Source organism: Salvelinus sp. IW2-2015, linkage group LG2 (genome assembly GCF_002910315.2).
Source record: "Salvelinus sp. IW2-2015 linkage group LG2, ASM291031v2, whole genome shotgun sequence".
NCBI classification, from domain to species: domain Eukaryota; kingdom Metazoa; phylum Chordata; class Actinopteri; order Salmoniformes; family Salmonidae; genus Salvelinus; species Salvelinus sp. IW2-2015.
This window is the reverse complement of record NC_036839.1, coordinates 8,044,589-8,072,192: the sequence shown is the minus strand read 5'-3', so window position 1 is coordinate 8,072,192 and position 27,604 is coordinate 8,044,589. Positions and strand designations below refer to the sequence as shown.

The window sequence follows — 27,604 nt, the reverse complement described above, 5'->3', positions numbered from 1 at the left end:
AATGGGGCCGGCGTGTTTCATCCTTTGTTTTAATATATATACTGCTTCCCTAAATTTAAACTTGCCTCGGTCTTTTTTCAATATTCGCTTATCTTTTGCGTTACCAATATGCCATATTATTTTTTCCTATTTGGATTAGAAACACTCTCTAGTTTTCTAATACCCGTTATGTGTTGTTTTTATATTCTGTGAGTAAGACAGACTCGTTGGCGCAAACTTCCTGTTAGGGAGTGAGAATCCTGAAATCCGGGGGCTCTGTTTTCCTAGGTGGCTGTCTAGCTATTAGATTTCGCAGTGAGAATTCTATGGGTCTACATGACTCGTGCATACGCTCTTACCCCTAGTCGCCATGGTCAGTTGGGCAGTGAGAGTGAGGCAATTGGTCGCTTCTATCTAGCGTCCGAACAAGATCCTTGGAATTGATTGTGTGACCACTTCTTCTTTTCTTTTTCTGTCATCGGCGCGAGAAGCGTCCGTTTTACCACTTCGATGATTGCTCATCTGAAAAGTCTTTTCTTGTTGATTATCGACTTGGTCTAGATATCTCCGGCTTGATTTCTGTTAATCTTAGAATATTGTGTCATAAACATCTAAAACTAGTTATTTTGAAACCGACTATCATATCAAGTTATAGTTCGGGTATATTTCTGTATTGTCTTTAGTAATGCGTTCTTGCTTCGTGCAGTAGGGCCACTTCTTGTGACCTAATGGCCAGCTTGGTTAGCCTAAATCGCACAGATCGAGACGACATTCTACATTCACTATTTTTATTCATACCCCGTGAACATCCGAAAAATATTGAGTAATGAAATCTGGAATAAAGGAACACTAAGATGCCATACAACAGATTCTGATAGCGGCGTTCATTTAGTGACTCATCGGGAAATTGTATGAGGACCATGTATGATATTATTTCTCGTGTCTGTCGGATTGTAAAATGTTATAGGACTATATAACGCGCCTCAGATTTCGTTTGGTCGGGGCGCTGGCTCGCTATCAACGTAAGCTGTTATGTACGCTATAAGGATTATTTAAAAAAATCAACACCAGCGGTTGCAATAAACTAGTGCATATCTTTCATTTGCCTGTCGCTCACCTTGTATTTTTAGATATTAGTTATATGTTATGTTTATTCATTTGTTATAAGTATTGCTGAGTTTCAGCATAATATCTCTCCGGATATTTAAATGTTGGGCCAGTCTTTGCTTACAGTACTCGAACTATATGTTCAACTTATCGATTTGTACGCCTAAATATGGCACATATTCTTCGAACAATCTCATCATATAGTATGTGCCTACTATGTGAGTTGGTATATGAGGATGTCTGTTCACTCTGACTGATTTGAAGTTCCTGCAGACGTTAGTGCACAAATATATATTTAATTCTTTTGCTCGCGTTAGTACAGCTACTGCGCTCTATTACGGCCTGCCTTAGAATGCCAATTGCTGCCCGTTGGTTTGGATTATGGCTGATTAGTAAGTTAAGCTATTATTAATGCTTATGATTGTGGGCTTTCTCGCTTGCTACAACTACGTTAAAATACTGCGAATATTCGCTGTGATCACAGCCTGTTATTGTCTTTCATATTCTAGTACACGTGTATTTCATAAATGTACTTATGATGAGTTTGAGATATTTTCACGTTAGCACCCGTTTCTGGTAGTTATTCTAACCTGTGCCTGTATCGCGTCGAGACTATTAAGGTGACTGTATCGTGGCTGAGCAATGTTGAAAACTGTGCCATTTTATACCATGAAATATGCACATTTTCGAACAAATACATATGCTATACATATAATCTTATGTAAGACTGTCATCTGATGAGTTGTTTCTTGTGGTAGTGACTATTTTATAATCTTATATTGTCGAATTGTGATAGACTACTATGCCTAGCTAAATCTTTTTGAAATATGCGTTTGGTCTTTTGCTATCGTGGTAGCTAATAGAATACATATTGTGTTCCTGTTAAACATTTTAAAAATCGGAGAATGTGCTGGGATTCACCAGATGTGTATCTTTCATCTGGGGTCTTGAGCTTGTGATTTCATTATTTTAGATGCTTAGGATTGTACTTTGGCGCTATGCTTAGGCTATTGCTAGTCAGCTTTTTCATGAATGAGGGTGCTCCCGGATGAGTACCAAGTAGAAGTTATAACCTCATTGAGCATTCTGCACTGTGCTCTTGCCGTCCTTTGCAGGATGTGCCAACTCCTAGAATTACAGACTATTTGTCTTACCGTAGACTGATGAGATCAAGGCTTTTAGAAGTCAATCAATTCTTACCTTAGGTATTCGGGGACTATTTGTTCGAGGCATTGTTCACAACAGGCAATGCTTCTGTGAAGACCAAACTCATGTTGTAGTGTTTTATAGGGCAGGCAGCTCTAACCACATTTCAATCTCTAGATTGTACTCCAGGTTAGCTGACTCCTGACTCCATATAGCTTTTGGAAATCATTAGCCTAGGGTCACAGACTTTTTCCAACCTACAAGTGTGAGTTTTAATGATGTATTCAATATAACAAGAATATACAATGATTTGTGTTATTAGTTTAAGCACACTTGTGTTTGCTATTGTGTGACTAAGATGCAGATATCCAGTAATTCAAAGGGTTCACACACAGTGGCCTTTGGAAAGTATTCAGACTTGAGCTGTTCCACAAGTTACGTTACGCGTTATTCTAAAATGTATTAAATTGTTATTTTTCCTAAATCAATCTACACACAATACCCCTAATGACAAAGCAAAAACAGGTTCAGAAATGTTTGCAATATATACAGTATATTCAAAGTTGGACACCGATCATTCAGGGTTTTTCTTCATTGTGACCCGATGTCAGAACTAGCGTTATGCAAGTCACGACTCACAGGAGGCTTTTGAACGTAAATAATGTTATCAAAAAATATATTTTTTGCGAGAACTGCCTGTTGGTATGGGCTTGTAAGTAACAATTTCACTAAGGTAACCTGTGTACTCGCGTGTGCCTTTGTTGTACTCGACTAATAAATGGAGAATTTAGATTGTATGCATAATACCTGTCTATCACTGATATCGTTATTGTCTTTGTACATACTGTATCTTATTTTATATTGAACTATGTATCTGATATTGCTCTATGCAAGTAACCATTGGCTGTACTGTTACACCTTCTGTAGAGACATCCACTTAGAAGACTTCTATTCATGTTATATATCAATGTTATGTTTGGTCGTAACATGATTGTGACATACCACGTGACTGTTACAAGTCCACTTAAATATGGCAATGCATATTGTTATGTACTGCATGTCACCGACTCGGGTTACATGGCCTTACTATGTTGAAATATCTGTATAAGTGAATGTTGCATATAAAGTTTGCTAAAGTACTTAAGTAGTACTTTAAAAGTATTTTACTTAAGTCGTTTTTTTGTGGTATCTGTACTTTCATTTATATTTTTTGGAACTTTTACTTCACTACATAGTGAAGAAATAATGTACTTTTTACTCCATACATTTTCCTTGACACCCAAAGTACTTGTTACATTTTGACAGCAAACCTGTCCATTCTAACACTAAACAATAGAACATTCCTGGTCCTCCATACTGCCGCTGATCTGGCAGACTCAATAAACCATGCTTCATTTGTAATTTGTCTGAGTGTTTGGAGTGTGCCCCTGCTATCCATCAATAAACAAATTGTGCTGTCTGGTTTGTTAATATAAGGAAGTGAAATGGTTTATATTTTACTTAAACTTTGTACATTGTGCCCTGGCTATCGTCAATACATTTATTTTTTGAAAACAATTGCTCCCGTCTGGTTTAATAGAGGAATTTGAAATGATTTGTACTTTTAATTTAGTATTTTTCCACCCTGGATGTGGTGGGTTGTAGTATTTCTTTCACATGACCCATCAATTAGACAAGTGTATCTGGGTAAGCGCCATCTGTGCGGACATTTATTTACTGGAACTTTTCCTTATTGTAGGCTACAAGCACTTTGCTTATGCGCATGACCTCAGTGAATCCTTAAAGATAGGGTGGGTCTGGCAAGAGGGTGTGAACAATGGTGAATGGGTGTAGACAAAGGAGAGCTCTCTAGTAGGTACCATTCAAAGGCCCTTTTCTCAAGGTTCACCTTTCAAGTAAAACACTATTCCCATTATTCCTTCAAATGTTGTGTATGATATACCATTTTATAGCTGCTCGAGTAAAAAATACATTTTAAATTTGCTACAAAAGCCGATTCTAGGTGGTTAGTCCAAAACACATTTTTACATTGTAGAATAATAGTGAAAATTATGAAATTAAATATATTTGAGATTTGAGATTTTCAAAGTAGCCACCTTTGTGTGCTTTGCACACTCTTGACATCTCTCTCAATCAGCTTCACGAGGCGTCGTGTATTCAATTAACAGGTGTGCCTTAATAATTTGTGGAATTTCTTTCCTTCTTAATGCGTTTGAGCCAATCAGTTGTGTTGTGACAAGATAGGGTGTGTGTGTCCAAACTTTTCCTATTGAGAAAAGGAAGAATCTTAGAGTGTCAGCTAAAGACTTACAGAAATCTCTGGAACATGCTAACATCTCTGTCGACGAGTCTACGATACGTAAAACACTAAACAAGAATAGTGTTCATGGGAGGACACCACGGAAGAAGCCACTGCTGTCCAAAAAAAACATTGCTGTATGTCCAAAGATCGCAAAAGAGCACCTGGATGTTCCACAGCGCTTCTGGCAAAATATTCAGATTAAACTAAAGTTGAGTTGTCTGGGAGGAACACACAACACTATGTGTGGAGGAATAAAGTCACAGCACACCAMCATCAAAACCTCATCTCAACTGTAAAGTATGGTGGAGGGAGCATCATGGTTTGGGGCTGCTTTGCTGCCTCAGGGCCTGGACAGCTTGCTATCAGACAGAAAAATGTATTCCCAAGTTTATCAAGACATTTTGCAGGAGAATGTAAGGCTATCTGTCCGCCAATTGAAGCTCAACAGAAGATGGGTGATGCAACAGGACAACGTCCAAAAACACAGAAGTAAATCAACAACAGAATGGTTTCAACAAAAGAAAATACGCGTTGTGGAGTGGCCCAGTCAGAGTCCTGACCTCAACCCGATTTAAAATGCTGTGGCATGACCTCGAAAGCGGTTCACACCAAACATCCTAAGAATTTTGCTGAACTGAAACAGTTTTGTAAAGATTAATGGTCCAAAATTCCTCCAGACCGTTGTGCAGGTCTGATCCACAGCTACAGAAAACGTTCGGTTGAGTTTATTGCTGCCAAAGGAGGGTCAAACAGCTATTAAATCCAAGGGYTCACATACTTTTYCCACCCTACACTGAATGTTTACACGCTGTGTTCAATAAAGGCATGAAAACGTGTAATTGTTTGTGTGTTATTAGTCCTGTGGCCTAATGTCGCCAAGTAGAACTGACTTGGTTAAAACTGCCCTGCCAACACAGTTCAGGCAGTCTCTCTGATCTCTCGACTGGGAAAGATCTCAATTACTCCTCACGTCCTCTCTCCTCGTCTCCTTCTCATACTTATTGGATGAGAAAGCAAGAGGTCCCTCCCCTCTGACCTTTTCTGCCAATAGGTTTTGCGAAGAAGAGGACCCGAGGAGTATGCAATTGAGATGTCTCCCTATCCTCATCTGTTTCAGTCTACCTCTCTTCTTTCGCTCGCTGTCTGTCTTTGTCAGGTTCTGTCTGACTGTTTCTGTCTCTCGCATCTCCATCTTCTTTCTCTTCTTCTCTCTCAAACACGGATTAGCATGTACTCAATAGCACAATAGCATATTTTCTCAAAGTTTGGTCTCTAACCCCCCCCTCYCCTCTCTCGCCATCTCTCTCCATGTCACTCATTCTCTGCGGGCGGTAGTGTGATTTTGCATCGCTGATTTGGGTCTTGCCCAGTCATAATGTACACACCACCACCACGTCTCTCATTCCCCTGCCCCCTCAGTGGGTGAGTGCCCTTGCCTGAGCCATGTGGCACAGCAGTGGGGCCTTCCCCGRTCCCTAGCCTCAGTGACCTGTCCAAAATGACGACGCTAAGGATGCTGACCCAGACTCTCACACATCGCTCTCGCACTCGAATGAAGAACAATGCTACCCCCTACTGGTGTTTAGTAATATTAGGCTTGACGTATTCTCAGTTCTTCTGATTCTAAGGCTGGCTGTGTTATTTACAGTTTACTGTGAGTATCCTGATTTCAATCCTTTCCCTCGCCCATTTTTGTTGAGCAAGCCTTCCACAACCTCCCTTTGGCTGGACCTGACTGTGCACCATAGCATGGCTCATAGTTCCATTCGAGTTTTGCCCTCCCAACAATAACACTTGTCAACTGAGCCATGTGACTACATGCATACAATATTTGTACTATAACTAAGTTTACTTTGAATGTGCAGTCTTGTTTGGATCGTATTTGTGGCCTTTAATTTGGTCCAGACACATCTGCATACTAGGTTTTGAGAAAAAGACTCTGACTTTAGGAATTGCCCCCACTACCACTGGCCATTTTTATTTCAACCATGTTTTTTCAGTTAACTGTCTGTAAAGATATGAGTTTAAGAAATTGAAATTGTTATGACAGTTGTTTGGCCTTTGACTGGTGTTGGCCTGTAAAAAAAAAAAAAAAGCTGTATTTTTCAATAATTCTTCAGGAGCCACTGTAGAGCCCCGTATGAAGTTCATGCCTTATCTTAAGTCTGAGACGCCCTACTGTTTCTCAACCACGACCAATTACTTCTCCTTCGTGGTCAGCTTTCACAGCAATCACAGGGGTGGCTCTCCAAACCKGCCGCGGTCAGACTTGGCCAGCTGTGGTTGTGCTTGGCCTATATACTGTCAGTAGTGTGATGGAAATGCTGTGGGCTAGTGTGAGTTTTGGCACTCTCCATCTCCATTTTTCTCTCTGGCCGACTGGCACATGCTTGTCTTCTTATAGAAGAGCTGTCTAAACACATGCTTGTTGGTTTGAGCCACAGTACCCTAGACAGCCATGGGAATTAGAAGTGGGCATTGATGGAGACTGCTGTGGTGTCCTCAAAGGACCCCTCAGGTTAAAGGGATGGACATCCCTACTTACTGCTGTTCCTCTATTAATCACTCTTTTTTATCTCTCGATCTCCCTGGCTTTCACCCCTTCTCCCTCCCTTTTCCTCTCCGCCTCTACCTTGCCTCCCTATGGTATTCTCTCTTTTCCCCACTCTGTCGTAGCTGGAGGGTTTAAAGTTTTATGGCTTTGGCTGTACCGAGTATAAAATTATATTTTACATGCCTGTGGGCTTTTACTGCAGATTTTAACTGCTGTCGTTTTCAGCCTGCTTTTCCTTTGGGCTAAAGTGATTTCTCACATGCTTCTGTCCGTCATTTTCTTTCCTCGTGATGCCATCTATTTTGTGAAGTGCACCAGTCCCTCCTGCAGCAAAGCACCCCCACAACATGATGCTGCCACCCCCGTGCTTCACGGTTGGAATGGTGTTCTTCGGCTTGCAAGCCGCCCTCTTTTTACTCCAAACATAACGATGGTCATTATGATCAAACAGTTCTATTTTCGTTTCATCAGACCAAGCGGCATTTCTTTCCAAAAAGTTATGACTCTTTGTCACCCCATTGCCAGTTCAAACCGTAGCTCTGGCTTCTGTTTTATGCGGTTTGGAGCAGGGGGCTTCTTCCTTGCTAGAGACGGCCTTGTTCAGGTCGTATCGTCCTCGATATAGGACTCGTTTTATCTGTGAGATTAATATCATCTTTTTACTGTGTCCTCCAGCATCTTCACACGGTTCCTTTGCTGTTGTTCTTGGATTGATTTGCACTTTTGCGTCACCAATAGTACATTAAATCACTAGGAGACAGAACGCGCCTTCTCCCGAGCGGTATTTGGATGGTCCCATGGTGTGTATACTTGCGTACTATTGTTTTGACAGAGATGAACGTGGTACCTTCAGGCGTTTGGAAATTGCTACTAAGGATGAACCACGACTTGTGGAGGTCTACAATTTATTTACTGAGGTCTTGGCTGATTTCATTAGATTCTTCCCATGATGTCAAGCAAAGGGCACTGAGTTTGAAGGTAGACCTTGAAATACATCCACAGTACACCTCCAATTGACTCAAATTATTGCTCAATTAGCCTATCAGAAGCTGTCTAAGCCATGACACTATTTTCTGGAATTTTCCAAGCTGTTTAAAGGCACAGTCAACTTAGTGATTGTTAACTCTCTGACCCACTGGAATTGTGATACAGTGAATTATAAGTGAAATAATCTGTCTAAATAATTGTTGGAAAAATTACCTGTGTCTTGCACAAAGTAGATGTCCTAAGCCGGACTGCCAAAACTATAGTTTGTTGTACAAGACAATTTGTGGAGTGTTGAAAAATGAGTTTAATGACTCCAACCTACAGTGTTTGTACACCTTGCGACTTCAACTGTATATACATTTTATGGACACAGTATATTTTTAAATAGTTATATTTTGTTTGTTTTTAGTCCACCCTTCTAGCTCACTCAACCCCTTCCCATGGATCTCTGAACACCATCCAGTTTAGATTTTTTTTAGCCCACATGGACGGTTACCATGAACCGAATGGCCTCACTTTGACGGAGCTCCAGAGTTCCTCTGTGGAGATGGGAGAACCTTCCAGAAGGACAACCATCTCTGCAGCACTCCACCAATCAGGCCTTTATGGTAGAGTGGCCAGACAGAAGCCAATTCAGTAAAAGGCACATGACAGCACGCTTGGAGTTTGCCAAAAGGCACCTAAAGGACTCTGACCATGAGAAACAAGGTTCTCTGGCSTTCTCTGGTCTCTGAACCAAGATTGAACTCTTTGGCCTGAATGCCAAGCATCACGTCTGGAGGAAACCTGGCACCAATCCCTACGGTGAAGCATGGTGGTGGCAGCATCTCTGGAGCGACCTGAAAATAGCTGTGCAGCGACGCTCCCATCCAACCTGACACGGCTTGAGAGGATCTGCAGAGAAGAATGGGAGAAACTCCCCAAATACAGGTGTGCCTAGCCTATAGCTTCATACCCAAGAAGACTCGAGGCTGTAATCGCTGCCAAATGTCCTTCAACAAAGTACTGAGTCAAGGGTCTGAATACTTACTTAAATGTGTATTTCATTTTTTTATTACATAAATTTGATGAYATTTCTGAACCTGTTTTTGCTTTGTCATTATGCGATATTGTAGGGTAGATTGGGGGGGACAATTTAATCCATTTTAGAAAAAGGCTGTAAAGTAACAAAATGTGGAAAAAGTCAAGGGGTCTGAATATTTTCAGAATGCACTGTACAGCACATGTATCATTCTATTGGTTGCAAGAATTTTGTATAATTTAAATTGAAAAACTGTTTTGAATCCAGCTTTGTTTTGTGTATCAGTTCATTACTCATGTGCCATGGAATCGGTACATCGTTAATCTTTTCTTTTGCAATCTATATTCCACAGCTGTCCATTTTTGGTCCTTAAATGAAGCTCGTATACTTTTTTTTATTTTTCACAATTTTCTTTAATAAATGTTGGTCTTTATTGCAGTGCCGACACACAAGTTCCTTACTTTCTCCCCCTTTCACGTGCCTCTTCCATTTTTACAGTAGTGCTGCAATTAGTTGGTTGTAATTTTGATTAGAGCAGACATTTCCATGTGTTAGCTGCATGTGTGACAACTCCATAATTAAATGTTAACTGTATATAAAGATTTTAATTATACGAACACCAATAACCCATTACCAAAGAGCACCTTCATTCTACCATTATCCTAGTAGCTCTTCCCTTCATTTTTTGTTCTTCCTGTGTGTGTTGTTCCTGTTTGTGATGACAGATACTATAGCTGTTAGCTGACCAGTGCTCTCCTTTCTCTCCCAGGCCACTGAAGAAGAGCCACAGAGTGCGCCAGCACTACACAACGGACAACAAAGGGAAAACAGGTGTGTAACTAATCATGTCTTTCTCTCTCTGCTCTCACTCTCTCTCTCTCTCTCCCTCACACTCTCTCACTCATATATTTATATATATATATTCCACTACGACACCTTCCCTCACTGGCATGTCACATGGTTAGGAATACTCATAACTATGACAGAAAATCAGTAGCCCTTCTTAGAGATTCTGGGTTCGAGTCCAGGCCAGCTGCGACCGGGAGACCCATGGGGCGGCGCACARTTGGCCCAGCGTCATCTGAGTTAGGGGAGGGTTTGGCCGGCAGGGATGTCCTTGTCCCATCGTGCACTGGCGACTCCTGTGGCGGGCCGGGCGCAGTGAACGCTGACACGGTCGCCAGGTATACAGTGTTTCCTCCGACACATTGGTGCGGCTGGCCTCCGGGTTAAGCGGGCATTGTGTCAAGAAGCAGTGCGGCTTGGTTGGGTTGGGTTTCGGAGGACGCACGGCTCTCGACCCTCGCCTCTCCCGAGTCCATACGGGAGTTGCAGCGATGAGACAAGACTGTAACTACCCAATTGGGTACCACGAAATTGGGGAGAAAAAGGGGCAAATAAAAACATTTTTTTTTTATATATTTTTTTATAAATAAGAATGTCCTGTTCTATACTGCACTATAAAGCCTCTGGTGTCCTATGCTGCACTGTGGTTCATATGCAGTGCTATTCTATTCCACAGAGGGGCAGTGTTCACCAAGGCAAAGGCACTGTTGTCTTTTGGTTTCATATCCGTTAGTACACAGATGGCTAAAATCATATTTATGTGCAATGGGTTTYGTATGGTATAGCCTGTTTGTGTGTTTGCTGTGCAGTGTTATGGTGGTTTCTGCATCATTGACATTGCCTTTGCCGTCACTGGAATGATAGAGTAATGACGGAATATGCACACTAGAGGGAGGTAGAGTACTGTGCTGTGGTGTTGTGACATTCACACTGAATACTTCAGCWCTTTTGTTCCTATGCCTGAACCTATTAGTGAATGGTGTACTCATTCTGTGAAGTGAGATTTCACCTCATGTTAAACATTGCAGGACATTGCAGTACCTTTTAGCTGGACTGTTGTAGCGTATGAGTTTGTGTTTTGAGGAATGAAAGCACTTGAGGTTTGGTAATTCCACGGTAACAGAGTGATGCTGAGACTCTGCAATCTACACAAAATATTCTGTCGAAATCGAAGAAAAAAGTGAACTCAAATATAGTCGCTGCATAAGTATTCAGCCCCTTTGTTTAGGCAAGCCTAAATTAGTTCAGGAGTCAAATGTGGCTTAACAAATCACATAAGTTACATGGACTCACTCACTTGTGTGAAATAATAGGGGTTACCATGATTTTTGAATGACTAACCCTTCCTCTGTCCCACATACATAAAACATCTGCAAGGTCCCTCATTCAAGTATTGCAAGCACAGATTCAACTACAAAGACCAGGGAGCTTTTGGAAAGATGGGTAAAAATAATAACAAGTCAGACATTGAATATCTCTTTTAAACATGGTCAAGTTAACATTTATGCTGTGGATTATTTATTAAACCACCCAGACCAAGAGGCCATTGGTGGTGATAACCATTAAACTCTGTAGCCTTTTTGTGATGGGAGAAAACTGAGGATGATGGATCAACAACATTGTAGTGACTACACAATCATGACCTAAATGGCAGAGTGAAAAGAAGAGTACAAATATACAGAATGAAAATATTCCAAAACATGCATCTTGTATGTAACTAGGCACTAAAGTAATACTGAGGGGAAAAACACAGCAAAGGAATACACTTTTTTCAAGCATGGTGGTGGCTGCATCATGGTATGGGTATGCTTGCCATTGGCAAATACTGAGGAGTTTTTAAAGGATAAAAATAATTGGGATGGAGCAAAGCACAGGCTAAATCCTAGASGAAAACCTGCTTCAGTCTGCTTTACACCAGAGACWGGGAGGGGAATAAAACTTTCAGCAGTACAATCACCTACATCACAAGGCCAAATCTTCACTGGAGTTGCTTAACCAAGAAGRCCGTAAACATTCCTGATTGGCCACGTTACAGTTTTGACTTAAATCTGCTTGAAAATCTATGATATGACTTGAAAAACAGCATCTTAGCAGAGCTTGAATCATTTTGAAAAGAGTAATGGACAAATATTGCACAATCCAGGTGTACAAAGCTCTTATAGACTTACCTAAGATGACTCACAGCTGCATTTGATGCCAAAGGTGTTTCTAACATGTATTGACTCAGGGAGCTGAATACTTATGCAACGACTATTTTATTTCATTTTTATAAAAAATTACACAATATTCGCTTAGAATTTTTTTGATGCAGATTGTTGACATAAAAATCGATTTTAATCCCACTTTGTAACACAATAACAGGTGAAGAAATCCAAGGGGTCTGAATACTTTTGCAAGGCACTGTGTGTGTGTGTGCACAGGTGGAGTCCAGGCGATGAGCCAGAGGCAGCCTGTGATAGGCTGAGGGCCAGTGTGACGTGTCAGTGGGATGCTATAGAAGCACTGAGCTGGCGGGAGCAAGCAGCCTTCTCTGCTGGAAGAGAGGGAGAAGTGGATATGACAGACAGAGAGAGAGAGAGAGAAACATAGGACCAAATCCATGTGACGTTCTACAATTCTCTGAGGAACAGCACTAGTCCTCTCCTTTGAGGGTATGCACTTCCCTCGACACACGCACACTATATGCTCCCCCTCCAACTAGGTAGAGGGAGACAGAAACCACGAGAGAAAAGGAGTCCGAGAGAGGGAGAGTTGTGAGTGTTCCACCACATGGCGGTGTGTGTTATTAAGGGGTAAGTGCTAGCTAGTATCTTGAGTGCCAGTAGTGAGTGTCTCCAGGACAGCAGAGCATTGTGTTAGCCAGTGGCGGACAGCATGGTCCTGTTCAGCACCGTGCCCCAGAGCCCGGGCTCCTACTACTGCCTCATCCGCAGGAAGTTCAAGCGGAGGCGCAAGAAACGCTGCGAGCGTAAAGGTACTCCCTCCTACTCGCCTACCTGTGGTGTGTGTGATGCGAGTTGTTTGCTTGTGTGTGTGTGTGTGTGTGTGTTTCTCGCACCAGCTGTTTGTTCTGCTTTGAAAGATTCTCTGGTAGTTTATCTTGGTCTAGAAGTGGTTACTTACAGTACAATGATTCAATATAGGGAAGTAATGTCGTTGACATATGCAACCTGTTCATTTGAATGATAAGTGTCACTTGGTAAGATGGGGAAAATTGAATCTACCATAGACTTGTCTAATGTGTGAGGGAGTATGATGTAAATATTGAGTACTGTTGGCGGTGTAGAAGTTGAACCCATGTCAGTGTGACACTGGTACTGTTGATTTTGGCAGTGCACGAGGTTTGCGTCTCTGAATGTCTCAGTGTAGGGTTCTGTGACCAGTTCGTTTTGAAGCATCTTTAGTGTTTCACAGTGCTTGTTTCTGTTAAGTGTATGAGAACTGGTTCTGAAACCTCTCTGTGAGCGAGACAGGCCTCTCTGTGAGCGAGACAGGCCTCTCTGTGAGCGAGACAGGCCTCTCTGTGAGCGAGACAGGCCTCTCTGTGAGCGAGACAGGCCTCTCTGTGAGCGAGACAGGCCTCTCTGTGAGCGAGACAGGCCTCTCTGTGAGCGAGCGAGGGYGACTGTCTCTGTAAATGATCTGACTGGCTCCTCTGAAACTCTAAGCTTCTCCCTCCTGTTTTGCTCCAGTGCTCTGGGGATTAGCCCAACAGGGGAAGTAGTAATTATTGAGGTGCTCCCTCTGTGGCGGCATTGGTGATGTGTCAGCCATTTGCTTTGATAAATCCCCCAGCTCCCCCACGGCGAATCGTCAAACCCAAGCCCCTTCTCATCCGAAWAAATCCGCCGCAGCTGAAGTTGCGTTTTAGCCGCGTGACTCTCTCACACCCCAAATAACGTAAGACAGGCTTTTGTCTGTCAGCGTCGCCAGGCGTCCGTCTCCGCTCGTTATCGCCGTGGAAATGACGGCACCACTTTCCACGAACGCGGGGGAAGAAGACTGCATTGTTATGTTATTCCGCTAACCTGTCCTAGCTACAGCAGCAGTAATTCCCTCAGCAAGCGGTAGCCCCGATGAGTCCCCAGAGTGTGTTAGCTCGTTGTGTTAGTGTAGCCGCTAATCACCAGAGAGACTAACACAAACTGATGGCACGGGCTGGGCTGTTCCCAGCCTTTGCCTGTCAGACCAGCTAGCCTGTCAGTCAGTGRCTAATGCTAGCTTTGTCAGAGGTTTATAGCAATGTAGTTCAGGCAACAGATGGGTGTTTGTGCTCTTCTGGGAGATTCGTTCACATTTCCCAAACACAAGTAAAGTTGCTGTTTTGAAAACATCCACAGTACCCTTTTCTCATATTTTTGGCTGATCGATGTGCTCCAATATCATTGACTATGTACCAGAAGTGTGAATGGTATGATCCAATGCAAACCACAGAAGCACATGGCTACTTTGCATTGAGTCTAAGAACACTATATCCAACAGYATATTTTCCAACAGAAGAAGCTTCAATGTATCGCCCCCACAATACATTGTGGCGAGGAGGACACTCAGAAGGCAATGCCTCTCCAATGGGCTGTATTTKTAATATGGAAAATGGGACCCAGGCTTTTGTGCGAAGCCAGCAGAATGTCTAGAATCTAGCTTTTGGAGACTGAGTGAGATATGCCCTGTCTTCACTCAGTGTATCCGTTGTTTAGGAGGAAGAGGGGCTGTTTCAGTCAGTTCTGTTAGCCAGAAACTGTTCAGCCTTTTCTCTAAGAGTTCGCTTACAACACCTCACACATTCCAAGAGCAACTCGCTATGAGGTTAGCTGTCAGAGAAATCCAATGTTTTAGAAATGGTATTAAGAAATTAGAATTGAACTAAGCCAACACACTTTATATCCAAAGTGCTTACATGCTAGATTAACAGGGTTGCAGATTTCCAAGGCACTCTGCGCCCATTGACAGCAGATTAGAATTAAAAGGCATTCATGAAAGTGTATAATTTTCCGACTGGAAATCACAAATGACAGCAACTACCTCGATACAGCCACCCCACAAAAGCATTAACAAATTGGCTGCCGCAGAAAAAGTCYGCTCTAGCCTCGGCAGACAACATCAAACGGCTTCCAACAACAACAGTCAGAAAAGAGACATCGTCGCATTCATTACTGAAAAACGAACGCCAAAAGTGCTTGATTAAGACACCAAGTCGATGACTGCCTTACTCTGGTAGGCGTAATTTAGTTGCTGGGGCCCCCACAATGCAAAACGGCACTCTGTCATGATAAGAAACGAGCTGGGTCGCGGCGTCTCAGAGTGAACAGTGTGTAATTAGCCTCGATTAACATTTGACTAAATGGCTGTCTCAGCAAGTGATGGAGGGGGAAGCCACTGTAGCAGAACGATGCTTATGTGTGTTCAGCCAGGGAGGACGCAGTGTCTGGGACTGAGGAGGGTTGGACGGCCCTTAAGTCAACGCTGCTACCTACAGTATGCATCATTTCCAATGGATTTGTGCTCGAAAAAATCCTTAAACGAAAAACGTTTTTTTTCCCTCATAACTGCACTGTGATTAAAATTTTATCACAAAACTAGCACTAAAAGGTCCCGGTCATCATAAAGGGAAAAAATCTAATTAAACAAATACCTGACGCAACAATGCTGTAACATTAGTAGGAGGAGATATGCACCTTTTCAAATGATTTGCCATGGATATAAAGCGCTCCTCACATCATCGTGGTTAACAGTTGGAAAAAATGGCAGAGTGATAAGGAAGGAAGCAACAGCTTTGAAGTCCTGTATGGCAATACTTCGAGAAGTTAAATGAGGTGGTGTTGAAATGCACATTTTGCGATGTGGAATTGAACTGTAGTGGCAGTACAAGTGCACTTCTGAAAAGGAGGCACCGCGTGAGAGCCAACCTGTTGCTGGCAGCAGTGCGATAAGGGACGGAGTGAGGAAATCACCATGTGTATGTGACCAATAAAATTTGATTTGATTTAACAACGCAAGTTACGCAAATGATTGCAGTTGATATGCAGCCATTGTCAACGGTAGAGATTGTTGGCGTCAATGCCTTAATGGCATATCTAGAACCAGACTACAAGATGCCATGTCAAAAACGGTGACCGGCCGGATGGAGAAATAACAAGTAACGATTACTCTGCGAGTACAGAGCGCGAGCTCTCAAACAACATACGTGGCGTGGACGGATTGTTAGTTATCTATGAACACAATGTCACGCATCACTTCAACAAGCCATCACATTAATGAGAAGTGGGACATGAAGTCCCATGTACTGACAACTGATAGCATAGAGGCACAGAGMAAAACTACCATCGTTGCTGAGGGGGTGGGAGACACAGTATGATGAGCGCCATCTGGTAGGTCACCAGGATTGCGGTAGATAAAACTGCATTGCCCCCTAGTGGTCATACACAAGACCATATCTGAATTGTCAATTCACGTCATTTTATGATTTTTTTCTTATCATTTAAACAATTTTAAAAAGTATGTTTTAAATGTTAAGAAAAATGTTAGATTCGTCACATTCCTGGGCGCTTATATGTGTGGATGGTTTAATAACTCCTTGTCAAGCAATGTATGGTCTGCTAGGGCTAATGAGTTGCATTTATTCCTATATGTGCGCTAACAACCACTAGGAATAATTTGAGGACAAGCACCAAAGTGCAAGGGGAAGCTGAAACTGTACTCTTAACCTGTCTGGCTGCCTCCCTCTAACATTTCTAACTTGCTCCCATCATTCCTTCTCCCTCACTTGTCTCATCTCAACAATTGTTCTGTCTCTCTCTGTTCCCTCCAGAGAGACACCTTCATTTTTCTCCTTCTCTCTCTCCCTCCCTCCCTCTAACCCTTCACCCATCACTCTTCCACTTGTCCTCACCATACTGCAGACATTCTCTCTCTCCCACCCTCTTGTTCCCTCTCTCCTGTCTGACCTTTCAGACCCTCACCGCTCCCAACTGTCCGCCAACATTACCTCAGAACCTGGTAATAACCGAGGCAAGAGTTTACCCCCTCTCTCACACATGCTCGCGCACCCAAACCGTGCAAATAGAAAGTGCAGGCACACACACACACACTCAAATGCATAGATTATCTTGCAAATGGACATACAGTACCACTCAAAAGTTGGGACACACCGAGTCATTCAAGGGTTTTTCTTTATTTKTACTATTTTCTACATTGTAGAATAATAGTGAAGACATCARAMYTATGAAATAACACATGGAATCATGTAGTAACCCCCAAAAATGTTAAACCAAATGACAACTTTGTGCACACTCTTTGCATTCTCTCAACCAGCTTCACCAGTCTTCAATGAGTTCCCACATATGCTGAGCACTTGTTGGCTGCTTTTCCTTCAGTCTGCAGATCTACTCATCCCAAGCCATCTCAATTGGGTTGAGGTTGGGTGATTGTGGAGGCCAGGTCATCTGATGCAGCATGCCATCCCTCTCCTTCTTGGTCAAATAGCCCTTACATAGCCTGGGGATGTGTGTTGGGCCATTGTCCTGTTGAAATATCAAATGGTCGTCCCACTAAGCGCAAACCAGATGGGATGGCATATTGCTGCAGAATGCTGTGGTAACCATGCTGGTTAAGTGTGCCTTGAATTCTAAATAAATCACCAACAGTGTCACCAGCAAAGCACCACCACCCCAATTCTTCACGGTGGGAACCCCACATGTGGAGATCATCCGTTCACCTACTCTGCGTTTWAACAAAGACACGGCGGTTGGAACCAAAAATCTMAAATTTGGACMGATTTCCACCGGTCTAAGGTCCTTTGCTCGTGTTTCTTGGCCCARGCAAGTCTCTTCTTTTTATTGGTGTCCTTTGGTAGTGGTTTCTTTGCAGCAATTCAACCATAAAGGCCTGATTCACGCAGTCTCCTCTGAACAGCTGATGTTGAGACGTGTCTGTTACTTGAGCTCTGTGAAGCATATATTTGGGCTGCAATTTCTGAGGCTGGTAACTCTAATGAACTTATCCTCTGCAGCAGAGGTAACTCTGGGTCTTCCTTTCCTGTGGTGGTCCTCATGAGAGACAGTTTCATCATAGCGTTTGATGGTTTTGCGACTGCCCTTGAAGAAACTTTCAAAGTTCTTGAAATTTTTCGGATTGACTGATTTTCATGTCTTAAAGTAATGATGTACTGTCATTTCTCTTTGCTTATTTGAGCTGTTCTTGCCATACTATGGACTTGGTCTTTTACTAAATAGGGCTATCTTCTGTATACCCCCCATACCTTGTCACAACACAACTGATTGGCTCCAACACATTAAGAAGAAAAATAATTCCACAAATGAACTTTTAAGGCACACCTGTTAATTGAAATGCATTCCAGGTGACTACCTCATGAATCTGGTTGAGAGAATGCCAAGAGTGTGCAAATCTGTCAATAAGGCAAAGGGTGGCTGTTTGAAGAATCTCAAATATAAAATATATTTTGATTTGTTTCACACTTTTTGGTTACTACATGATTCCATATGTGTTATTTCAACCGAAAAATGTCTGCACAAACTGTAATTAACTGTCTCAGGGAAGCATATTGCATGCTCGTYGCCCTCACAAAGGTCTTGACCTGACTGCACTTTGTCGTCTTAACYGACTTCAGCGGGCAAATACTCACCTTCAATGGCCACTGGCACGCTGGTGGAGTGTGCTCTTCAAGGATGATCCCGGTTTCAACTTTAGCGGGCAGATGGCACCCATTGAGCATGTTTGGGATGCTCTGGATCAACGTGTACGACAGTGTGTTCCAGTTTCCGCCAATATCCAGCAACTTTGCACAGCCATTGAAGAGGAGTGGGACAACAGCCTGATCAGCCTACAATCAACAGCCTGATCAACTCTATGCAAAGGAGATTGCTGCATGAGGCAAATGGTGGTCACACCAGATACTGACTGGTTTTCTGATCCATGCCCCTTACCATTTTTTTAAGGTATCTGTGACCTACTGATGCATATCTGTGTTGAATTCCCAGTCATGTGAAATCCATAGATTATGGCCTAATGAATTTATTTCAATTGACTGATTTCCTTGTATGAACTGTAACTTTGAAATTGTTGCATGTTGCGTTTATACTTTAGTTCATTGTAGATATACGCATTGGCACGCACGTGAGGATACTGGATCACCTGACCTGGCCTTGAATATGAAATGCAGTGCGCAGCAGGAGCATTGAGGCGAGGAAATGGGAAGAGAGAGGGAGAGGGAGAAATAGATAGAGAGCAATGGAAATAGATAGTCTCTGCCTCCCCCCCCCTCCAACTATGCTGATACCAGCAGTTTTTGTCTGGTCAGCCTGCAGCACTTCAAAATACGATTTGAGAGAATGAGGCCATACACACACTCGTACACACACTCGTGCACACATTCATACACACTCGTGTCATATGCACACACACACACACAGCAGCGGGCCCCTTGCCTCTAAATAGCTGTCAGTGCATGCCTTTGTAAACTTTTTTTTAAACAATGTTTTTATTCTTGCTTCAGGTCATACAGCCCAATTCGCACTCCTAGACAGACAAACACACACGCGTGCGCTCTCTCCTGTGTGTGACTTTTGTGACTGAACAGTGAGCACCGATACATCTGGCGACAGCCCGCGGAGAGCTCAGAAGAACTCATAACTTAGCCCCTCACCTTAGCCACACACACACACACACACATCTGCCCCACAGGCACAGTGCGTATATCATAAATCATAGCTGTCACAGGTTTTACAGCTCCCTCTGAAAAGGGGAAATGGAGGATGGCGGCAGCCACCCAGCGCCCTTGAAGAGAGAGGGAGATCGAGAGAGAGGGAGAAAGATATTTTTTAGGTTTTGATTGAATCGGCAGGAGCGCAGTTGTGTGGTCTTGAAGAGATACACAGTCGACTAATGTGGTGAAATGATGGATACTACATTACTCCCCTTTGAGCGAGGTACCTGACAACATTTCAACCATGTTGGTTTTGCCAGATTACTAACCATCCTATGGGGGTGTCATGTAATACTGTTGCTTTGTACCGTCAMCTATTACTTCTATCCCATGCATCAAGTGTTCTATTCATCTCTTATTGTCTTGTTTTGCAAAATTTAAATGCAGGGTTAGTGTTGAATTGTCACCCTCTTTTAAAGCTTTACATCACTGAGAAGGATGAGAGCAATSCCTTCCTGCTCTATGGGACACCTAGGTCAGGTGTGAATGTCCAGCTGGCACCTGCAGCTTGTAGCAGGGCCTCCTAAACGCATTTGGAGATCTACTCTTATTGAAGTCAAATTGGTGTTGGCAGGCTAATTCAAACAGGTTATTGGTCATTAGTGAAGCCAAATTGAATAATGGAGTCCAAGATGGAGGTTTGTGTGGGGGATACGGTTGAGCTGTGCGCGCGAGGGCGCCGTGTCCGTGTGTGACGGGGGCACGACAGCGGCGATGTTAGGGCGGCCACGCTCCTCTCCCCCATACCCCGGCCCATCAGTTTCAATCCGGCAAAAACAACAGSCCCCCCCCCTCTCCATGAGAACCCCAGTTCATTAGGCCCCCGGTGGCCCCACACGTGTACCCCATTATGGTGCATTAGCTGGTCACCGTCCTGGGCAACTGGACCGAGATAGAAACTGGACAGCGAGGAAGAGCGATGGGCTTGAACATTACAAAATCCCTGACTGGTTCACTTTCAAATTATTTTACAATTACCTCCTTTCTCAAAGTAAATCACTGATCCGCCATGGGTTTGATTGACAAAAAGATATTGGATAAGAATCTAGAAAAATTGCCGTCGCCTATCAAATAGCACAAGTACCATGATCAAATCAAACTTTATTTGCCACTTGCGCCGAATACAACAAGTTTAGACTTCACCATGAAATGCTTACTTACAAGCCTTTAACCAACAGTGCAGTTCAAGAAGAAGAAAATATTTACCAAGTAGACTAAAATAAAAAGTAATAATAAAAAGTAACATGATAAGAATAACAATAACGAGGCTATATACAAGGGGCACCGGTACCAAGTCAGTGTGCGGGGGTACAGGCTAGTTGAGGTAATCTGTCCATGTAGGTGGGGGTGAAGTGACTATGCATAGATAACAAACAAACAGCGAGTAGCAGCAGTGTACAAAAGGGAGGGGGACAATGTAATTATTGTACGGTGGCAGTTTTTTATGAATTGTTCAGCAGTCTAATGGCTTGGGGGTAGAAGCTGTTGAGGAGCCTTTTGGTCCTAGACTTGGCGCTCCAATACTTGGTGCTCCGGGTCCATTTGCTGTGCAGTGGCAGAGAAAACAGTCTATAACTTGGGTGACTGGAGTCTCTGACAATTCTATGGGCTTTCCTCTGACACCACCTATTATATAGATCCTGGATGGCAGGAAGCTTRGCCCCAGTGATGTACTGGGCCGTTCGCACTACCCTCTGTACCGCATTATGGTCAGATGCCGAGCAGTTGCAATACCAGGCGGTGATGCAACTGGTCAGGATGCTCTCGATGGTGCAGCTGTAGAACCTTTTGAGGATCTGGGGACCCATGCCAAATCTTTTCAGTCTCCTGAGGGGGAAAAGGTTTTGTCGTGCCCTCTTCACGACTGTCTTGGTATGTTTGGACCATGATAGTTCGTTGGTGATGTGGACACCAAGGAACTTGACCCGCTCCACTACAGCCCCGACGATGTTAATGGGGGGCCTGTTCGGCCCACCTTTTTCCTGTAGTCCACGTTCAGCTCCTTTGTCTTGCTCACATTGAGGGAGCGGTTGTTATCCTGGCACCACACTGCCAGTTCTCTGACCTCCTCCCTATAGGCCGTCTCCATCGTTGTCGGTGATCAGACATACCACTGTTGTGTTGTCAGCAAACTTAATTATGGTGTTGGAGTCGTGTTTGGCCACGCAGTCGTGRGTGAACAGGGAATACAGGAGGGGACTAAGTACACACCACTGAGTGAAGGGGCGGTAATCATTTAGGCAGGTTACATTCGCTTCCTTGGGCACAGGGACCATGGTGTCCTGCTTGAAACATGTAGGTATTACAGACTCGGTCAGGGAGAGGTTGAAAATGTCAGTGAAGACACTTGCCAGTTTGTCCGCCCATGCTTTGAGTACCCAACCTGGTAATCCGTCTGGCCCAGCGGCTTTGTGAATGTTGACCTGTTTAAAAGGTTTTGTTCACATCGGCTACCGAGATTGTTATCACACAGCCATCCAGAACAGCTGGTGCTCTCGTGCATGCTTCAGTGTTGCTTGCCTCGAAGCGAGCATAAAAGGCATTTAGCTCGTCTGGTAGGCTCGCGTCACTGGRCAGCTYGCATCTGGGCTTCCCTTTGTAGTCCGTMATAGTTTTCAAGCCCTGCCACATCCGAAGAGCWTCAGAKCCGGTGTAGTAGGATTCAATCTTAATCCTGTATTGACGCTTTGCTTGTTTGATGGTTCGTCTGCGGGCATWRCGGGATTTCTTATAAGCGTCCGGATTAGTCTCCCGYTCCTTGACAGCGGCAGCTCTAGCCTTTAGCTCRATGCGGATGTTGCCTGTCATCCATGGCTTCTGGTTGGGATATGTACGTACAGCCGTCATCGATGCACTTATTGATGAAGCTGATGACTGAGGTGGTGTATTCCTCAATGCCATTGGATGAATACCGGAACATATTCSAGTCTGTGCTAGCAAAACAGTCCTGTAGTGTAGCATCCACGTCATCTGACCACTTCCATATTGAGGGAGTCAGTGGTACTGCCTGCTTTAGTATTTGCTTGTAAGCAGGAATCAGGAGGATAGAATTATGGTCAGATTTGCCAAATGGAGGGCGGGGGAGAGCTTTGTATGCGTCTCTGTGTGTGGAGTGAAGGTGGTCTAGGATTTTTTTCCCCCTGGTTGCACTTGTGACATGCTGGTAAAAATGTGGTAAAACTGATTTATTTGCCTGCATAAAAGTCCCCGGCCACTAGGAGCGCCGCTTCTGGGTGAGCATTTTCTTCTTTGCYTATGGCCTTATAGAGTTGGTTGAGAGCGGTCTTAGTGCCAGACCTGAAGGAAGGATGTGTTTTAGAACAGTGTCATTCATTTATTTTAACTGTTGGTTCATTTTAAGAAATTAATTCTGTCTGTGTGTCTCTGAGGTTTTAGAAATTATTTCAAGTATTTGCTTTTGACCCAGACTGTCTCTCCAGTCTTCACTCCAGAGCTAATCTGCTCCATGTGCTGTAGTGAGGACTGAGTTTTGTAAAACTTAGAGGGAGAGTGTGTGTGTGTGGTGTTAATAAGAGAAACCCCAAGTGTTTTGAGAGGTTAGTGTGTCTGTGCGTGCGTGCGTGCGTGCTTATAACCTGCTCTCACTCCTGACCAGCCGCTCCATGTGACCTGTGAAAGGCAATCTCACATAAAACCATCAAATAAAAAATTCATATTGATACTCTTTTCTCTCTGACTCTCAGTTTTTGGTGTAAGATGACCCCTATTTTGCTGTTAGAATACACATGTGGATGTATTTCTTGGGGGAAGAAAGTTGTTTTCCCTTATTCCGGGAAACTTTTGGATAGAGATTTAGATTGAACAGTGTCTTCTACTGGTTTGCTTATGTGGTCGTGGTAGATTTGTATGGAGCAGTCTGTATTGGTGTTTCTCTGTCTATGGTCCTGAAATAGTCCGTTTTGTGAGCCTGTCCGGGTGTGCAGTGGATATTTTCAGTTTCACTAGTGTGCAGCATGTTTGCTTGCGCATTTGTTTCTGTGTCTGAGTGTTTACAACAGGCGCAGAGCTGCCGAGCAGGCCTAATTCCTTGCTCGTCTCGTGTCTCCTACATGCTGTGGGCCTRTCACACCAACATGTCTGACCATTGGGGATTCGAAAATCGATGGCAGGCTTTCTGTATGAAATGTGCTCTTAATGCAGTTTGTGTCGGTGAGGATTCCTTCAGTGCTTCGGGCTTAAGTCAGTGTTGTCAAGCTTTTAAAGGCAGCATGAAAGAAACACTAAAGAGAGAGCTCCTCCAACACGCAGTGGCTGAGAGGCACATCTTGAATGGCTTTTTGAGCGGCTTTTTTCCGTCCGAAAGGCTGGGTTGTTTTGATTTACGGTGGGGGAAATTAGTTGGAGGGAGAGGTTATGGATTCCCATTAGAAAGTGGCATTCGCTAAGTTCCATGTCAAATCAAATTGCATTTGTCACATGCGCCAAATACAACTGGTGTCGACTTACCGTGAAATGCTCGCTTGAGAGCCCTTCCCAACGATGCAGAGTTTAAAAAGAATAGTAACACGAGGATATAATATAATAAAATACACAAGAATGGCGCTATATACGGGGAGTACCAGTACCAGATCAATGTGCAGAAAGAGGTAGATATGTACATGAAGACAGGGTAAAGTGACTAGGCATCTGGATAGATAATGATAAGGTATTTGAGGTAGATATGTACATGAAGGCAGGGTAAAGTGACTAGGCATCTGGATAGATAATAATAAGGTATTTGAGGTAGATATGTACATGAAGGCAGGGTAAAGTGGACTAGGCATCTGGATAGATAATGATAAGATTTGAGGTAGATATGTACATGAAGGCAGGGTAAAGTGACTAGGCATCTGGATAGATAATAATAAGGTATTTGAGGTAGATATGTACATGAAGCAGGTAAAGTGACTAGGCATCTGGATAGATAATATAAGGTATTGAGGTAGATATGTACATGAAGACAGGGTAAAGTGACTAGGCATCTGGATAGATAATGATAAGGTATTTGAGTAGATATGTACATGAAGACAGGGTAAAGTGACTAGGCATCTGGATAGATAATGATAAGGTATTTGAGTAGATATGTACATGAAGACAGGGTAAAGTGACTAGCATCTTGGATAGATAATGATAAGGTATTTGAGGTAGATATGTACATGAAGACAGGGTAAAGTGACTAGGCATCTGGATAGATAATGATAAAAGTCAAATAAAGAACAGAGTAGTAGTAGTAGCAGCAGCAGCAGATGTTGAGTGTAAAAGTGTGCCCCGTAGCTCAATCGATGTAAAGAGCAGGCCATTTAGGGTGAATTACGAAGTGGTGCTTCACTGAGGGAGAGCCCCTGACCTGAGCACTCATGTCACTGTACAAATAAAAAAACAATCAAATTGTCAGTAGACCAATTGACCAATCACAAGCCACAAGCCCTGTCAGAAGCTCAATCAAAAGACAACACACTTTCATTTGACCAATTACACCCATGGCACTGCCAATGCTCCATTAAGGCTGTTAATAATGCATTGTGGTTACAGGTTGCAGACATKTTTTTGCTCCTGACCATAGACATGTATACATTGACCTTTTTTACTTTATGGATGGTAAGTGTAAATTGCAGACTTGTTGGACTTCACAGAATACTTTGCCTGTTGCACTGGACAGAAATGTACTTATTTTCATGCACCTCTGCCTTCATGCTATCTTTTTATTACCTAAGTTACTCCCCCCCCCCCCCCCCCCCCCACCCTTTCCAAGGTTTTGTTTTACTTTTCTCCCCCCCACCCCTTTTCAGGGGCGGGCTTTCCTTTTTTTTTTAGGAGACATAATGATTCTCTTGTACCTAGAATAGGATTGCATTTTCTGTTTCTCTCCTCTCCTCTCCCTCTCTCCATTCGCCCTTTCCCTGTTCCGGCGGCTGCAGCTCCCTCCACGGAAGCGCCGTGCTATCGCTCCACCGCAGCGAAAGCGAGGGATGAAAGACAAATCAAAACACCTTATTTCCCTCAGGCCCTCACGCYGTCGAGATTGAATTTGAGTTTTCTCATCTTCTTTCTCATCTTTTCTCACCCCCCTCCCTCCCTCACCCCAACCATCCATTGAAATACTTCTGAAACCAGCCCCTTTCACAACTGGTGGGATATGGTATTGTTTGGCGTAAGGAATAAAGAAGAGGAGCACACATCTACCAGTGCAAGACCTCTAACCCGATAGTAAGAATCTAATAATCATACGCATAATCTACTGGTTGAGCTTGAACGTTGAACATCTTTAGCGTTGAGACTGAAGGTTATGACCCAGAAGTCAACGTTGTTCTTCACTTAAATTGATATGGCAATCGTTGTAGTTGTGTCGCCGTCGTGTCAATGACTCGCCTTTCTTACTTCCCGTAGCCAGAGTGGAACACTGACACGACACGCTGATCGCTGACACCAATTTGCGCCCAGCAATTTTAATGCTAAAGAACACCCTATTGAATCATAGGAATTTGGAAGGAATCTCTCTCTTCAGTATGAAAGTTGAGACCTGGTCAGATCAGTGGGGGTAAAAGTACTCAATTGTCATACTTGAGTAAAATTACTTATATTAAGCAAACCAGATGGTATAATCTTCTTAGTTTTTTATTTATACCCCACCAAAAATTGTAACCCAATTTTCATCATATCCCATTGGTAGTTAGTCTTGTCCCATCGCTGCAACTCCCGTACGGACTCGGGAGAGGTGAGGGTTGAGAGCCGTGCGTCCTCCAAAACACAACCCTGCCAAGCCGCACTGCTTCTTGACACACTGCGCACTTAACCCGGAAGCCAGCCGCACCAATGTGTCGGAGGAAACGCCGTACACCTGACGACCGTGTCAGCGTGCACTGCGCCCGGCCCGCCACAGGAGTCGCTAGAGCGCGATGGGACCTGGATKACGCTGGGCCAATTGTGCTTAGCMTCATGTCTGAGTGTGTCCCTGGCTGTCCGTATATTTTAAAAACAAGAACATCAAGGGGCCTCCCGGTCGCGGCCGGCTGTATCGAACCAGGATCTGTAGTAACGCAGCTAGCACTGCAATGCAGTGCCTTAAACCGCTGCGCCACTCGGGAGGGCCCTTGATGTTCTTGTTTTTAAAATGTACGGACAGCCAGGGACACAGTCAGACATTATTTACAAACGCAGTATTTGTGTTTAGTGAGTCCTCCAGATCAGAGGCACTATGTATGACAAGACTTTATATGAATAGGTACGTGAATTGGACAGTATTGTTGTCCTGCCTGAGCATTCAAAATGTAACAACTACTTTTGGATGCCAGTGAAAAAATGTATGGAGTAAAAGAAACATATTATCTTCAGGAATGTAGTGGAGTAAAAGTTGTCAAAAATATAAAAAGTAAAGTTGTTTTATGGGGTATCTATACTTAAGTAGTACTTTAAAGTATTTTTACTTCAGTACTTTGCACCACTGGTCAGGATGCTCCTCTCTAAATCGATTACTTTTTTTACAGCCACTGACCCATGTGGAGCAAAAAAGCAGCTGGTTAAATGCGGCCTCTGTGGATTGACTGTGGGCAAACACTGAGGCCAAACAGATGCAGCTGTGCTAACACTGGGTCTAAGCAGGGCTGAGCTGGCCATCCAGCACTCTGGTACCCCGGCCTGGCACCCTTCATCTGGCTACTGAGGCATAACGTGATGCCACTAATACCCTAACAAGACTTTCCCCCCAGATCATCGACAGACAACTTATTAGTTAGTTGGGCTGAATGACCAGACAGGTCTCTGGTTCTGCCTTTGTTGTGTCCTTGGCCCTAACTCACCACTGGATTTTATTTGTCCTTACAGCTTCGTTTTTTATGGATGCTGTAGATGCACTGGCCTTAGATTGGAACAGATCTCACGGCTGCTTACTGATTCATGAGCGGCTCGTGAGCGAAGCGGTGAAACGGCGCCGAGACCTCCATA

General features: G+C 43.5%; 1 protein-coding gene across 4 annotated transcripts in view; it reads left to right on the top strand.

Moving 5' to 3' along the window:
- The window catches only part of LOC111973774 (double-stranded RNA-specific editase 1-like), a 208,778-nt gene that overhangs the window by 126,336 nt on the left and 54,838 nt on the right, over positions 1-27,604 (top strand). For all 4 annotated transcript variants that reach the window (XM_024001188.2, XM_070446886.1, XM_024001180.2 and 1 more), the window contains one exon: positions 9,866-9,927. The gene's annotated coding sequence lies outside the window, so the exon portion shown is untranslated. The remainder of the gene's footprint in view (positions 1-9,865; positions 9,928-27,604) is intronic.